An 8,228-nucleotide genomic window follows, 5' to 3' on the forward strand; every position below is an offset into this window, starting at 1 on the left:
GAAAATGGAAGTATGGAGTTGGCCAACCAACCGACCAACCAACCAGGGAATCAATCAGATAAACAATATAATTAATGTTACATTCAAAGTCACATCGATATCCCAATTTCTTCACATTGTATTGAATCCTTCCTTCCCTTCCTCTAAGCGTCTTCCTCCATCTTTTCCTCGACCTTGGAGACTCAAGACTGATGGAGTGGAAAGACCGACCTGGCAGGTCATGCATTCTCTTCATCCATGGGTGCGTTCGCTCTCAGAGAATCAACGCTCAGCCTTTAAGTATTCAAGCCTTTAAAATTCAATTACTGCGTGGAAGTGATTATTAACAACTAAAACAAGTTGCTGTAGTCTTTTTTAACAATCCACTCATTTATGGAGCTTTGAAGCCATAATAAGTGTTAGAATAATTATTTCTATTCCTTATGTCGTTGATTGATCACTGTGTCAGAAGTACACTATACAGGCGCTAGAGGGCACCAGAGTCCTCACGAATAGCTAGACAGCGTTAAAACACAAAATATTAATAATCCAACATCTTTTTTTACAAAAAATCTTTCTTAGGATTTAGAAACCTGCCTTTGCGTATTATATCAAAGCATTGATAGTTAGCTAAAACATGATGGTTAAGTTTTTTCCCGCTATAACAATGTGCTTCGGCTTCGGTTAGCCAATAGCGCGGCAAAGTTTTTTTTTTTTTTATGTACTGGGTATCCCTGAATATTTATTATTATTATTATTATTATTATTATTATTATTATTATTATTTCCTAAAAAGGCTAATAATATACCACCCTGATTAATGAAATATAGAAGAAAAAAAAAGACAAAAGAAGATGGAAAAAGAGGAAAAGAAAACAACCTCCACACACTGTTATGGGAATTCTTTCAGAAGATCTGGAAAAGCTTTTGCAAACTTATCACATAGCCTACACGTTGTTCTGGACGTCTTTAAAGCACCTAGCTAGCTAAGCTCTTTCTGCCTCATGGTACCTCAGCAAAGGAAATCTAATTACTAACATCTAATACAGAACAGGAGAAATCCTACACTGTTGACAATAAGCTGTACTCAAACTCTCGGCTAAACCGTATAACCGCTTTGCTAAGCCAGTGTTGCTAAGCGTGTGGAGGATTGGGTGGGGTTGTGACTAACTCGAACGCTATTGGCTGTTTTTTTAAAAACTATTTCGCGAATTTGAGCGTGCAGAGAAACTGCATGGAACACCAAAACGGTGGAGTCCATTTATTTCTCATTTGGTATTTTTGGAGTTCTATAATTAGTTGTGCAGTCATTGCATTCTTATTAAAATAAATAAATAAATAAATTATCTGTGTAAATTAAAAAAAAAAAAAAATATCCAACTTGTTTTTAAACAATTTGAGTGTTTATTTCACAGTAATGGCAGAATTATTTGTCCAAACCAAATTCAAAAAAAGGTAAGAAATGCAGGTGGGAAGCATTGCACAGCAAAAAGAAAGAAAGCCACAATTATGTTCATAAAGTGACGATCAACAAAATGTAAAATGTAATACACACTAATGTAAAAAATAAATAAATAAATAAATAAAGATCCTGAAGCACAAAAACCTAAAACTGAGCATACATAAAACATTCTACGCATGCGGTAGTCTCAATACTTCCTAAATAATAATAAAAAAGGTTTATTGTTTAAGTATTTTACATCTATGTATACTACTTTATGTTTACTAGTATGTTTACATCTATGTATACTACTTCATGTTTACATCTATGTTTACATCTATGTATACCACGTTATGTTTACTAGTATTTTTACTAGTATGTTTACATCTATGTATACTACTTTATGTTTACTAGTATGTTTACATCTATGTATACTACTTTATGTTTACTAGTATGTTTACTAGTATGTTTACATCTATGTATACAACTTCATGTTTACATCTATGTTTACATCTATGTATACTACTTCATGTTTACATACATGAGTATCATGTTTACATCTATGTATACTACTTCATGTTTTCATCTATGTTTACATCTATGTATACAACTTCATGTTTACATCTATGTTTACATCTATGTATACTACTTCATGTTTTCATCTATGTTTACATCTATGTATACTACTTCATGTTTACATTTATGTTTACATCTATGTTTACTAGTATGTTTACATCTATGTATACTACTTTATGTTTACTAGTATGTTTACATTATGTTTACTACTTTGAATTCACTGCTTTGTGACTTTAAAAAAACAATTAGAAATAAGAATGCCCAAAATGATTGATTGATTTATTTATTATTATTTTATTATTTTAGTTTTTTTGGTGCTGGGGAAAGCAAACTCAAGCCTGCAGAGGGAGACAGAGTTCTAACCATCCAACCATCAGGTTTTCAGAGGTTTTCTCCCAGTAGCAGATTTATTTATTATTCATTTTCAATTCAATTCAATTCAGTTTTATTTGTGTAGCACTTTTAACAATGGACATTTTCCCAAAGCAGCTTTACAGAAATATATAAATTCAGAATATAAATTTTACATTGATGAATTTGTCCCTAGTGAGCAGCCAGAGGCGACGGTGGTGAGGAAAAACTCCCTGAGACGATATGATGAAGAAACCTTGAGAGGAACCAGACTCTAAAGGGAACCCGTCTTCATCTGGGTGACACCAGATAGTACGATTATAAATAAATCCCTTCTATAAATGTGCTAATACTACATGGTCAAATAGTGCAATTGTGTAACCAGGTAAATTCATTACAGTTTTTACATGAAGTCTGTTTTGTTGAACTTCTCTACTGTTCACTGATGGAGACTTGAGTGCAAAACTGCTGTTTTTGCCATTGTAGACCTGGCCATCATAGCATAACTGTTCATATGAATTGAGGTCCAAAGCCATCCTTTGGTCTTCAAGTGGCACCATCCTCAGCAATCCCAGTGATCTTTAGGCTGAACTGACTGATGAGAACTCCAAGCAGAAGTAGGGCATCAGGATGGATCAGGCAGGTCCGGAGAGCAGAAGGGGTCAGGATCACTGGTATCTCAGGAGTATCATGTGTAGCTTGACAGAAAGAGAGAGGGAAAGAGAGGGAGAGATTATTAAGTATGGTTATTGTCCCGTAATGGTTAAGGATAATGTACTTTGCGTGAGTGCAAGCAGGGACTCCGGCAAGACTAGCCATGACAGCATAACTAAAATGGAGAGCCAGAAGGTAACACAGACATGAGGGCGCTCTGGGACATAAGGAGGCCAGCCACTCCACCATCAACAAACCTGGATGAACGCATGGAAGTTGGGGGGCGACAGCATCCCAGTTCACCAAAACACTCAATGCCTGTGAGCCTTTAGATCTGCTCCTTCATCTAAAGAAAAACTATTCACAAAAAGCTTGAGTAAACAAATATGTTTTCAGGCTGGACTTAAACACTGAGACTGTGTCTGAGTCCTGAACACTAATTGGTAGACTGTTCCTTAATTGTAGGGCTCTATAAGAGAAAGCTCTTCCCCCTGCTGTAGCCTTCACTATTCGAGGTACCATCAAATAGCCTGCACCTTTTGATGTAAGTGGACGTGGCGGATCCTAAAAGACCAAAAGTTTGCTCAGGTACTGTGGCGTGAGACCGTTCAGTGCTTTATAGATCAATAATGGTATTTTAGAATCAATGCGAGATTTCACTGGGAGCCAATGCAGTGTGGATAAGATCGGGGTGATGTGGTCGTATCTTCTGGTTCTAGTAAGGACTCTAGCAGCTGCATTCTGGATTTTTTAATTTCCCACTACTTTTCTTTTTTCACATTCTTAAATCGGTCATTTCTGACGTATGTAAAGTTTTAAAGAATATCTCTATTTTTTATTTTCTTACTAGTATGTTACTAGGTATGTTTTCTACCAAATGTATTCATTGTTCATGTTCTTTGTTTCGGATCTGAAACGCTGTTGCGTTGGATCTGAAACGTTAGGGACCACCTATATATATATATATATATATATATATATATATATATATATATATATATATATATATATAGCAGGGCCTAAACCCGAACTACAATAACGGACCGCAATCCCTAATTACAAGAAGTTCTAATTAAGTCAACCCCCAAATTTTATTTTTTTCTCCTTCTCTGAAAGCTGATCTGGAGAATTAGTTCATCAGTTTCCGCCAGCTTCAGATCTGACGTGACATTCGGTCTAATCTGAGCTCGGTGGGTGGCCATTTTATTGACCATTAGCAGATGACATCATCTACACAAGAGCTAAGAGCATAAACAGTCCTCGCACACGCACAACCCCCTGTGTCTCACTGTCTGTCCCTGTCTCTTTACGCTGATTAAGTTTTCTGTTTACGTCCCGCAGATGCGGCCGTTTTTATCACGACGGATGTCGAAAAGGAAAAGAAACACAATAACACACCCACTTGAACCTCATCATGTGCTTGAGCTGAACTGTTTGGCGTGTTAGAGCGAGAAAACTCTCTCAGTGTGCACAAATGAAAGGACTGGGGTGGAGACAGAACTGTGCTTTTTCCACTGGACTCGGTACCTGACCTGGACCAGCACCAAGAGGAAGCAGTAATGCAACGTTCCATGCGACGTCCAGGAGATGGAGATGTCGAGCAGCAGCTACACGGGAATGTGGCTTTCGTTAGAACAGCGTCCACATCTGTTCAACACCTGGTTTAAGCTCAAGCAGGTGAAAAAGAAGAGAATGGGATGAGTGAAGACAAAAGGGGGGGGGGCAGAAAAGACAGACAGAAGACACAAGGAAAGAGAAACGATGACAGAAGAGATAACGCGAGACAAAAGGAGCAAGAAGATAAACAAGTCGCAAAGAAGAAAAGAGAATAGAAGAAGAGAACGAGTAGAGAGCAAAGAGATAATACTGAATATAAGAGAAACGAAGAGACATGGACAGAAGAGAGGTTAAAAAAAGGGAAAGAAAGGAAAAGACAGAGCAGAGAAAAGAAGTAGAAGAGAAAAAGAAAAGAGAGAAGAGAATGGAAGATAAACGAGGAGGAGAAAAAAGAAAATAAAAGAAGAGAACTGGGGGAAAGAGAAAACAAACGAACGTAGGGGGGGAACGTAATACTGAACAGAAGAGAAAGGAAGAAGTGAGAGACATGAAAAGGCAAAGAAGAGAGAAGTAAAGAGAGATAAAAAAAGAAATGTAGAAAAGAGAAGTGAAGAAGAGAAGGACACTTGGCACTGAGTGGGCAGGAACTGGGCGGTGCCTCTAGTGTGCACTCCGGGGGGTCGTGTCTCGTTTGGAGAGAAAGAATCTCTCCATATCTGACGCTAACTCATCCTGAGTCACCCCTCTTTATTATTGCCCCCCCTTCCATGGCAGATGGTGCGGTCCGCTCCCCCGAGCCCCGCCTCGATCCCAAAACCATTGTGCCCCAGCATTAGAGGGAAACAAGTACCCCTCCTTTACTCCCTCTCACTCACTCACTCTCTCTTTTTTTTAACTACTGTATTGTCCAGTATCATGTGCTATTCTCTCTCTCTCTCTCTCATCTCCACAGACATGTTGTACTTGAGTAGTGGATGAGTTTCATGACATGTAACTCGACCGGGACCCGATTATCTAATAATCACGACTCCAGAAATTTCTTCCCTCTACCTCAGTTCACTGCAATTCATTAAAAATTCATCACATTTTTATTATATATATATATATATATATTAATTTTTTTAAACATCAAAAACATCATAAAAATCAAAAGGATCTATAAATAGCAAGAAAAACACATGATGTGGACCACCGACATCCAGCCAATCGGCATGAGGAGGCGTGTTGACTCACCTGTTGCTTCAGGAAGCTCCGCCTCCCTTACACTAGCATTCATGGGTTTGGTAAACTATTACTAAATTAAAAGTGAAGGCCATTGTTTATATTTAATTTTCAACATTTAGAAAAAAACGATCACGTGTTGACTTTTTTTTAATTATATGTTATTACATTGTTTTTAAAAAAACAAAATTGAAATACAATCATGAAGTCCCGATGTTCAAAATGGTGCTAAATGGTAGAACGAGCATCATATTTAATGTCTCCTAACATTAAATCTCCTAACTAATATAGAATGATATAGAGAAGCTGTGGAAAAATGTAAAAAAAAAAAAAAAAAAAAAGTTTTTTGCCGTTCAGAGTTTGAGAGTTATGCCTTTAGCATAACATGTTTAAATCCACACTCTAAACAACTGATGATAAGCATAATCCAATGAAACATCAATGTTCTTACGGTCATTGGTTTGTTTCCCTTAATGTGTGCACCTGTTCTGTGTTTATCCCCTAATTAGTTTGTCTATTTACTGTATATTTTGCTCTTTTTCTGTCTTATTTTAAAAAACTTTGTTTGTTTTTTTTTTGTATCGTTACATTTCTGAGCCTTGTTTTCCCGTTTATGTGTCGATTTTTTGACTCGGGTACAGTTTATTATTGCCTACAGTACCTGTTCTTTGACCTACGCAACTGACTAAATTTTGATTCCTGGATTTGTCAACAAATCTTACGCTGACTGGAGATCTACAACTCTTCGTCCAGACACTTGACCATGGCTCATACTGTTCAACCAGTCTGGATAAACTAGAAAGCAGCTATTCATCAATCAACCAAAAAAGTGCATCTTCAAAGAAGGTTCTCCAGTGAGAAGCAATACTGTGTTGGAATAACTGGAGGAGAACTTATATCGCCAAGATGTGATGGCTTGGGCTGGAGTTATATGCAGGGAAAGTTACGCGTATTCAGAGTCGGGCCTTTCTGTTTAGCCCTACTCGGACGATTAACCAAAATGACCTTCGTGTAGTTCACACCGCATCGCCACGTCGCTAGGATCATCAGCGACATGGTTTTTCAACATCGTCTAGACCGCCATCTTTAAACACAAGCACTCGCATTTAAGCCTAAAAAAAAAAACTGAGATACAAAATACAGACTGAAGGTGGAAAAAGGGTTTGTTTCCATTTTCCCTTATTTCTGACCAATGAATGGCAGAGTTTTACGGGGATGATTTCAGCTCTGCATGCCCATCAGCCATGATTATTTACAGTGTAAAACCAAACCAAACAGCAAATGAATTAAAAGTATCAATTTCACTGTGATTCGGAATCTAAATCTGGACTAATTCGGACTCACCGATACTGATAAAAGTGCACCGCTGTTCCACAGAATTAATCAACACCTTCTGACCAATCAGAACCCAGAATTCAACATTATGCCAGTATGTTTCTAATCTTAACCATATCGGACCTGGAATTTTCTGTCGTTTCTTGTCTAAGTAGCATGCGGACGCATCAATATCAACAGTGTACGCTAAAAAAAAAGACTTTTTTTTGTTTTCCAGCAAACGAACTCTGACCCAAGACCAAAGATGGCCGTGCTGCACATTTCTTGATCACTACCACGTTATGTAACAGCTCAGGGATTTCCTGGTCCCTCAGATCATATCCATAACAACGGGCACAGGTCCCTCTGGGGACTTATGGCACACGCCATCCCTCTGGGGGTCTCGACCTCATGACCTGGGGGTAGGGAACGGTAAAAGGTCACTGGACACTGAGAGAGAAGGCAGGGGGAAGGGCCGAGGGGGCGCTCGAGGATCGAGGTCATTCGCCAAAGGTCGTCGCATTTGCATAGCGTTAGGGTGGTGAGGGTCAGCGAGAGCATGGACGCCCGGCACACGCCAACAAATGAATCAATGCTCATTTCCCATTCTGTACAACCTTACCTTCGAGCTGTAGGTCCATATGATCTTTACTTTTTCGCAACAGAAACCCCTTGTTTTGACATTTTTGTTTTTGACATTTTTGTTATTCTCATTCTCATTTACTTTTTGTTTTTCATCATGGGTTGTGCTCAGAGCACAGAGTAGGAAAGGGGGAAGAAATCAATACTTGTCCTCTATGAGAAATGAGAAGACATGGAGGTAATCTAACAAGAAAGCGAGAGAGAGAGAGAATACGCAGGACAAAAAGAGAAAAAGTTTTTTTTCTTCATCTTTTTTTGTTGCACTAATCTGAATTCCAATCCGCTTTGTTCCTCACGCTTTCTCCATCACACCCTCTTCTCTCACATAAATACCCTCTCATCGGGTACATCAGCACTACTCAAACTTTGAGTCGTAAATGTGTGTGGAGATTTGCTGATTTAGAATTTTAAAGCAAGACGGAGTGAAAGACAGAGTGAGAGAGAGAGAGAGAGAGAGAAAGAAAGGAGGGGTAGTTTTGAAGAGGAGGGGGGA

At 38.5% G+C, this 8,228-nt stretch overlaps 1 long non-coding RNA gene across 1 annotated transcript; it reads left to right on the forward strand.

Annotated features, from left to right (window-relative positions):
* The first annotated feature begins 3,221 nt into the window (after positions 1-3,221).
* On the forward strand, positions 3,222-5,576 carry LOC128602995 (uncharacterized). Its single transcript, XR_008384925.1, has 3 exons — positions 3,222-3,321; positions 3,467-3,589; positions 4,343-5,576. It is a non-coding gene; the product is annotated as an uncharacterized LOC128602995 (long non-coding RNA).
* The last annotated feature ends 2,652 nt before the right edge of the window (positions 5,577-8,228 follow it).

This window comes from Ictalurus furcatus, chromosome 27 (assembly GCF_023375685.1).
Source record: "Ictalurus furcatus strain D&B chromosome 27, Billie_1.0, whole genome shotgun sequence".
NCBI classification, from domain to species: Eukaryota; Metazoa; Chordata; class Actinopteri; order Siluriformes; family Ictaluridae; genus Ictalurus; species Ictalurus furcatus.